Here is a 9,589-nt window from a genome sequence, read left to right on the forward strand (position 1 = left end):
TCTTCAACTCTACTAACTCTGATGCCGACATCTTATATGGTGTCATAGAAACAGGTCTAGTACCAAGGACAAGATCAATAGAAAACTCCATTTCTCTTTCTAGCGGAACATCTGAAATATCATTCGGGAATACTTTTGGAAAGTGAAGCACTACCTGCAACTCACCAATTGTAGTTTGATTCTCAAGAGAATAAGATGCACTACAAAAAAACACGTATGAATTGTGGGGGTTTTTTGACCTATTTGCGGGGGTTTTTAACCTCCGCTAAATGATTTGCGGAGTTTTAAAAACTCCCGCTTATACGATTCCCACGAAATATTTGCGGGGGTTTTAATCGATCGCTGGTATTCTTAATAATAAACTGCGGCGGCTTTGTTGTGGAGGTTTAAAACCCCCGCAACTTGAAAAATACATTTAAAAAAAATTTTAAATATGGAAACGTTAAGTGTGGTTTTCTCTCTTCCAAAAGGTATAGAAATATTCATAAAATCTATCCAATCCCAGAAATGCTCATGATAGAATGAACAACAAATATCACAAGTTTAGAAAAGTTGCAACATTCTTACACAAATAATAAAGATAAAAATGACTCGTCTAATAACTCTTGAAGAGTTCAAGTGTGGCTAGAAAAAATTTCTCCCTATTTCTTTTAAGCACCCATTTCAATTGCCCAACTTGTTACTTCATCCAAACAAACCAGCAATTAAGAAGTTTTGATCTGCATAAAAGTCATCACAATATTTTAACAAGAAACAACCATGCGGGCTAGCTAATCACACTATTCACAAATGAAGGCATATTCATCATTGAGAAAGTTTAAAAATTCTAGAATATGCAACAAGCATATGAGAAGGACAAATCCTACACACATAAAATAAATAAAACAATAGCGGTGGAATCACAACCAGCAACATTCCCACTAGTTTAAGCTACTACAAGCTAACCGAGTAACACTATCAAAGGACATACCAAGCTAGCTATCTAGCAAGATCTAGAACAAGAAATACTCTACAAATAAATTTGCTTTTGACAGAGATTAAATATTAAATAAAACACATTAAATTACCACTTTTACCCAAAGAAACTCAGCATCAGAAAAAGCTTCAAGAGAATTGTTGATTTTGAGAATTGTTGATTTTGCAACCAAGAATCATGTTAGAATCAAATATGAAAACTTGCAGCTGCAACCTTCAACATGAGCTGCACTACCCTGTTTCATTTTCCAAATAAGAAAACAATTAAAAAAAAAGGTCTCAAGGTGGAGGGTGATAGAGCTCAAATATATGCTAACTATCCTTAAAATAATTTTTAAAACCTCTAATCTAAAAAATTCACAATATGTAACAACAGGGAAGAGGGATGTTGAAGCCAAAAGCAAAGCAGAGGGACAATTTTTAAAATATGTAACTGCAAGAAGTCAATTCAACTTAGAAATTTCCATATGAATATATAAGCATCATTCAAGAATGAATGAACTAAGAATAAAGCAATAGGTAATTACCATATAGAAAAGCCCTAACATGTACTAAAATTAACATATTCTGAAATTTCAAATCACCTAATGTGAAAACTAAAAACACTCCATTTTTTATGAATTAAACTAAAAATTGTGAGGTTTAAATTAGAATGTCAAGAAATAATTGGTGTAACTTACCTTCAGCGAAATAACAACTATGATATCGCAATTAGATAACAAACTACAAACTAGAATTGTTGAGTCTCTGTCCCTGAAACAAAAACCTGAAGTGTAATGAGATTAAAACTCTTCAATCTCTTTGATTATCCAATCTTATTAACCATTCTGGATTTGAAAGATCAAAATTGGAAGAAAAAAATAGTTACATTCAAGAAATAAATACAAACACTTGGATGACAAAATTAAATTACAGGATTATTAGTATATACTAAATTATTTTTCCTACCTATGGATGAATGATATCCAGACTTACTGCATTAGGTGGTAAAGTTGATATAGCAATTAAGGGCTTCTTGTGAACTAAACTATCAACTATTTCAATGTGTCTGATAATACAAAAGTGGTGTTTTGAAAAACAGAGAGATTTCACGGTGAACAACTTTCTTTATCTTAGAAGTAATAATACCAAAACCAAAAACTGAAAAACAAATATATAGTAAGACATACAAAAATATATACCAAGACAAAAAAACACAATCAAAGGCTAAAATCGAATTAGAAAGAAAAGAAAATTAGGGTTTTAACAGAAATTTGAGAGTTTTCAAATCTGTAAGCATAACTGAGCAATTTATTGAAGAAGACTAACCCATGAAATTGAAGATGAAGTGTAGAGCTCAGAAGACTTCATTACGCATCAAGAGATGAAGAGTATGAATTTAGAGATGCTTTAATCAACGATTCATTAGATTCAGGTGAAAGCTAGTGTTGAGGAGAGTACCAGACGAAATCATTATTCTTGTTGGGTTTTGCGGCACCCGTAGATGGTTGAAACTGAAAACCTAATCAAGTTTGAGGGTTTTTTAGGGGAGAGGTAGCGAACTCTAGACATAAGAGAGAAGAAAGTGAGAGTTAAACGAGAGAAGTTTTTTTTTTAAAATCATATATTTTTCGTAATAAATAAAGAAAAGAAAAGAACTTTTGGTCTTCTTTCCGTCGGTTTTTCTAGACCCCCTTTATTAGATAAATAGTATGGCTTAATCATCTCTTTAAACCTTAACTTCGGGGGTTTTATCAAAACCCCACAAAAAAACCCCTCTAATTTGAACTTTTTTTTTGTAGTAATGCAAGCACCTGAGCTTCGTACTGCATCAAGTCATTCAACTGCCTAGCAGATAGAAAACCAGCATCCTACTCCTCCTCGGGAGTAGGACAACACACAAATTTGTTGTAACAATTAATGTAAATGTAATTGGATTCCAACCAATTCATACCTAAGATCACATCCAGACCACTCAATGGTAAACAAACTAGATCCACAACAAAATCTCTATCAAAGATCGACAAAAGGCATTTCAAATAAACTGGAGAGGTAGTCACCAATCCCTTAGCTGGAGTATCAATAACCATCTCTCCATTCATAGCAGATAACAAAGGACCCAATCTCTTCACACAATCAGCAGCAATAAAAGAGTGTGTAACACCGGTATCAATAATAGTAATTAAATGAGTACTATTAATGAAACATATACCTCTGATCAACTTGTCTTCACTGGATGTCAGATTCCCTTCTAATACAAACACCTTCCCTCTGGATTAAGCTTGCTTCAGCTTCTACACTGAGTACTGACGTGTCCTTGCTTACCACAGTTGAAACATATCACCGCCTTGTGTCTGCAATCAGCTACCGCATGCCCAGCTCTACCGCAATGAAAACACTTCTTCGCTTCTCCCGTACACTCACTGATTCGATATCCCAGCTCACCACATTTGAAACATTTAAGAGCAGTACCAGTGCCTCCCCCAATTGGCTTGTTGTCGTCAACAACTTCATTTTACCCTTATCAGCTGGAATACCTTAAGGCTTTCCACAATTTTGGTGTTGCTTACCTCTTCTCTCACTCATAATCATGTAGTGAGCCTTACTATCATCCTCAAAAATCCTGCAGTTGTTCACCAACTCTAGAAACCTACGAATCTACTAATGCCCAATCACCCGCTTGATTTCAAGACATAACCCGTTCTCAAATTTCACTCACTTAGAGAACTCAGTAGTAGCCTCACTGTAATAAGGGTAAAACTTTGCAAGTTCCTCGAACTTGGCAACATACTCTTTCATAGACGAATTCCCTTGCTTCAGCTCTAGGAATTCAATCTCCTTCTTAGCACAGACATCCTTCGGAAATTACATCCTCGGGAAATCTCTGCTAAACACATCCTAAGTTACCCACATAGAGGCAACATTTAAACATGGGTGAGATATCATAATATTATAAAGGAATACATAATAATAAATAGATATTAGATTATATCATGCATAGACACCCATTCTTTAATCACATCATCCAAAAATCATGACGTTCAATTTCACATCAAATCATGTACAGTGACACTCACATTAACATATAACATTAACTAAATATATCAAACATACACCAACTTTCAATTATCATCAAATTATTTAATTCAATGTAATGAGACTCAACATTGACTCAATGCATGCGGTACCATCATGAACAAATAGGTTCACATCGCTCCTGATCCCCACCATAGGACCAGAGCACACCAATATCATGAACAATTAGGTTCACATCGCTCCTGATCCCCACCATAGGACCAAAGCACACCAACGGAACTAAAGTCCTCACCATGAATGCAAGCATCACCAACATGCAATAATTAACTCAAACATTGATATTCCTATCCATCAATGTTACACGTAATTACAGGCCACCAACAACTCAAACATACTGTAAACAGTCCATAATATCGCAATCATCAGACAAATTTCACACTATAAAGCACCAACACCCATCATAAAATTATTTACTGTTTACAAACATACTTTTAAATTAAAGTACACCACAGTAGCAACACAAGAATTCAAACGACGTTCCAATCGGACACCCGAAGCTCAAGTTATGAATTTTCAAAATTAAATAAAAATCAGTCAAATAGCGGTAACTGATTAACCTACTAGCGGTAACCGGTTACTGTACACGACAATATCCAAACATCATAATTTTCTGATGAAGTAGCTGGTTACTGCTATTACGGCAACCGGTTACCAGTGCAAATTTTTCAAAAAATTTTAAGGTCACGCAGGTGTAACCGGTAACACCCCTATTACAGTAATCGGTTACCACTGCAACGGTGGCAGTACTTTGTTATTTTTCAAATACAAAAAAAACAAGTTTTTATCATTTCAAAACCCCAATCTTCCCCAACCAAAACATGCTTCCAAATTACAGGCTCAATCACATTCAGCATACAACAACACAACATTATTTCTGAGATCAATTACAACAATTTCGCAACATACAACGACATCAATTCATACTTTTATCAAATAAGTTCAAACACATCAAAATCAAAGCAATTATCATGAATAACACACACAAACATGGCAGCAGCAGTGACAATCCCCAGCCTAAGAACTATTCTGCAACTCATTAGAAAATTGAAACTCCACCCTTAATTACCTTGAAATTCCTAGCAAAGCTCTCTTCACCTTTATCAATGGAGTTTCTCCCTGAGCCTTAGCCTTGTTTTCCTCTTCTTTTCTCTCTGGTTCTTCTCTTTTAACGTAATGTCAATTCTAAAACCTTATTCTCTAATTTCTCCTATATTATTATTATTATTATTATTATTATTATTATTATTATTATTATTATTATTATTATTATTATTATTATTATTATTATTATTATTATTATTATTATTATTATTATTATTATTATTATTATTATTATTATTATTATTAATCCCAATAATTAATTCAAAAAAAATACTAACTATATATTTATTTAATTATAATATTTTTTTTATTTAAATAAGCAAATGGTATTAAAGGGAGCAAAAGGGATGCTCCACCCCAATACAAAGAGGAAAGCTCCTATCCCTCGCTACAATCGAGAGGTCGAATATTCCAAATACAAAAATTACAATCGTTCATCTTCTTTTGACAAGTAGAGAACCACCTATTAATATTATTAAAAATCTAATTTAAATATCAATAAAATTAACATTCTAATGCTCACACACCCCTCAACAACTCCACCTCTAAACTCTACATGTATTACATGTGGAAAAGACATGCAAACAGAAGAAGTAAGGATATTCAAATTTTCACGGTGATCCTTTGCTTCACGTTAATCTTTTGGTTTTCTATCTGTGTGCGATTTGGTTTTTAATGGATCGGTGGCTTTTGGTGCGTTAGCTTTTATTTTGAAACTACATGGAGCAGCTACTTTATCTTTTTATTTTCTGTTAAAAGTTCTCTTTTCAATTCTTATTTCATTCTTCACGTTTATTCTGTGTATAGTAAGGATATTTTATTTGTTTTGTATACTGTGGGTGGTTGGGGCAGTTAGAATATTTAGGTACTACTCTAACTTCTTTCTTCTGGGTTTTCCTTGGTGTTTGTAAGGGATTTGTAATTTTGCCCTTTGCGTTAGAATTGATTCTTTCAATATATTTAAATGTTGTAATGAAAAATAACGTTAACTAAAGTAAAATTTAATATTTTTTCCATAACAAATTATAGTCATTATGTAAAAGTCATTTGTTTCAACTTTTTAGTTGGTTTAAAGTATCAATTCAATATTAACTTTTTAAATCATTTTATCATATATTTTGTATTACTCTATTTTTTATTAAGTTTTTTTCTTTAATTTTATTAATAAAAAAATTTTAATTTTATTACTCATGATATTTTATGACATTCAATTTTGTGTGAATTTACCAAAACATTATATAAGATGGATAAACAAAATGTATATTTTAAAAAGAAAATAAATAAATCTTGTTTTGATATTTTAAAAATTAAATTAGTTTTAAATAGAAAATAAATAAATAAAATATTTTTCTTGAGATTGTGAAAGTATATATATGTTTTTTATTTTTATTTCGGTATCATGTTTTAAGACGGATATCGGCTCGGGGGCTTGGTCAATCTATAATATATAAAGGGAATACTTTCTTTTGGTGTAACCTATTTTACTACCATTTCTACCCTTATTTTATTTTATAATTTATATAATAAATTCCATTAAACTTAGACCAATACAAATTATCAAAAAAGAAACACCAGTATAATGAGGAAGGAAAAACTAATAATCATTCGAAGGCACTCGGGTCGTAACTTATTCAAATATTTGATAGAGTTCTTGAGTCATACTGAGAAAGCATATGAATTTTTAAAAACCTAATAAATTACAATTTTCAAGTCAAAAATAAAACTCAAATTTTAAAAATTAAGAGAAACACATTTCTAGAATTCTAACCTTCACTAAGAGACCAACCTTAAAGACCAACAAAAGAATTATTTATAAATATATTTTAGTAAATAATATTTATTTTATCGCAGAAATAAAGCAAATTCAACACATTCTTAAAAATTATGCACATTTGAATATGACATCTATTCTTAAAAAGTTGATGTATTAAAGAACTTTGAATACTTTTTTAATTCTGTTAAAATATTATAAAATTTTGGCACTCTTCAATATGTTGTAGTTAAAATAAACAAATAATTGGTACGATGATCCTAGCCATATCCTATATATACCCTACATTTTGTGATATCAACACACACTTCTCATTTCCCATTTTCCTATATCATAGATATTTTTATAACTAGAGAAATGGCTTGTGAGATAAAAACATGGTTTGGTTTGTTTCTTGTTCTCTTGGCTGCATGCCACATGCAGCACTGTGTTAACTCGTCTCAAGTACCTTGCCTCTTCATATTTGGGGACTCATTTTCTGACAGTGGAAATAATAACTATATTGACACCGTTGCAAAGTCAGATTACTTGCCTTTCGGTATCGACTTTCCAACAGGTCCAACTGGAAGAGCTACCAATGGAAGAACCAAAGCTGACATAATTGGTAACAATAATATAACAATATCAATTACTAAGAACATGTTTATTTTGTTTAAATTAAATTTATCATTTTAATTAAATTAAGAATATTTGAACCAAAAAAAAATCAAAATTGTTAATAAGAAAAGCAACGTTTAAATTAATTATTGGTTTAAATTTAAAATTTCGCATTTTTAAAATTTAGTTTTTAAGTTATTGGTTTTAAGTTTAAATACATTTGTAGTCCAATTATTTTAGTTTAAAATTTGTTTACCTCTTTGTTTCAAAGGTTGGATTTTTTATCCTCTTTATCTTCTAATATCGAAAGCAACATCATAATTTGTTTTAACAGAAGCTAACAGTTTGATGTTGTGTAGGCGAACTACTTGGATTTGAGAAATTTATCCCACCTTTCGCAAATACCACTGGTTATGACATACTAAAAGGTGTTAACTATGCATCTAGTTCGGGTGGAATTCGTTACGAGACTGGCAAAAAAACAGCGGTATTGAATATATAAACCTATATTATTATTTATTCGTTCATTATTATACTTTCATAAATGTATTGTTTTATTAAATATGGTAAATATTTATCAATAATGAATGCCACTAATGTAGTGTTATACTGTTATGCAATATATGCAGATTAATAATATCTACTTGGGATTACAGTTACAAAATCATAAAATTATAGTATCCAGAATTGTTGCCAAGCTTGGTGGTTTGTCACAAGCCAAAGATCATCTATCAAAGTGCTTGTATTATGTTTACATAGGCACCAATGATTATACATTAAACTATTTCCAGCCACAATATTACACAACAAGTAAAACTTATACCCCTGAACAATATGCTCAAGTTCTTATTGACCAATTATCCACTTATCTACAGGTATAAATATTGAATTAGTAAAATTGATTTAAACTAACTTTTATTTATAATATTATAAAAAATTTACTTCAAGTTGACTATTGGTCAATGATGATTTATTGTTTGTAATAAATTGGTTTTTTTGGTTTACAGGCTTTGCATAAAAATTATGCAAGAAAACTGATACTAGTTGGGCTAGATAAAATAGGTTGCGCTCCACTTTCCATTATTGATGAAGGAAAACCTGGATGTGTTGAAAAACAGAATGCTGCTGCATTAATATTTAGTCAGAAGCTTAAAAATCTTGTGAATGACTTCAATGCTCTACTTATTTATTCCAAAACTATCTTCATAAATACTACTGCTGTCGCCCTAGACAACTCAACTGGTGAACATTTTGATTAATTTCATTTAATATTTTTATATTAATAATAAAACTACTGAAGTGAATATGATCTTTTGTGTTTCAGGTTTTACCGTTACAAATGTTTCATGCTGTACAACGAAGGGTAATGGATTCTGTTTTCCTGATTCAATACCATGCAATAATAGGAATGAATATGTTTATTTTGATGGAATTCATCCCACAGAAGCTGCGAACAATCTTGTTGCATTAGCTTCGTATGACAGCAGTTACTATGGAAATGTGACTCATCCAATTGATATTAACCAACTTGCTCAGTTAATTACTGGAAAACAGACTTAGTCAGAATGGTGTCTTTAAATAAGCTCATGTGTGTGCTATAAGCAGTCGTATTTCTATTCAGTCAATAAGCAATCATATTGCACTTAGGATTGATGTCCTAGTCTTTAATGTTGTCGTGATGGTTTGGCTTGATGTTGGAATTATTTCCCTTTTATTATAACATGGGTGTATCATCTTTAATTGATTTAAGTCTCTTTGCGTTTAACTTTTTTTTATTTTTCCTAATTGAAAGAATGATTGATAATGACAGCACAAAACAAGGTTTAATCATATAAATCCTCCCTCTTGTGAACATATTTTAAATGAAACAAGTTAACTTACGTAGTACTATTTAGGGGTGTTTGCGGTGCGGTTTGGTTCGGTTTTGAGCATAAAAGTCATCCTAACCGCGAGATAAAAATGCATGCGATTCGGTTTGGTTTGGTTAATTTTTAAAAAGTCATCCAAACCAAATCAATGCGGTTAAGATCGGTTCGGTGGGCTGCGGTTTACAACATAAAATAAAAATAT

At 31.5% G+C, this 9,589-nt stretch overlaps 1 long non-coding RNA gene and 1 pseudogene across 1 annotated transcript; one reads left to right on the plus strand and one right to left on the minus strand.

Moving 5' to 3' along the window:
• Window positions 1–1,116: 1,116 nt before the first annotated feature.
• On the minus strand, window positions 1,117–2,512 carry LOC131612912 (uncharacterized). Its single transcript, XR_009287498.1, has 3 exons — window positions 2,284–2,512; window positions 1,656–1,728; window positions 1,117–1,211 (listed from the first exon to the last, which is right to left on the minus strand). It is a non-coding gene; the product is annotated as an uncharacterized LOC131612912 (long non-coding RNA).
• A 4,725-nt stretch (window positions 2,513–7,237) lies between these two features.
• LOC131612914 (GDSL esterase/lipase At4g18970-like) lies at window positions 7,238–9,272 on the plus strand (annotated as a pseudogene).
• The last annotated feature ends 317 nt before the right edge of the window (window positions 9,273–9,589 follow it).

The sequence above is a fragment of the Vicia villosa genome, linkage group LG6 (assembly GCF_029867415.1).
Source record: "Vicia villosa cultivar HV-30 ecotype Madison, WI linkage group LG6, Vvil1.0, whole genome shotgun sequence".
Classification (NCBI taxonomy): Eukaryota; Viridiplantae; Streptophyta; class Magnoliopsida; order Fabales; family Fabaceae; genus Vicia; species Vicia villosa.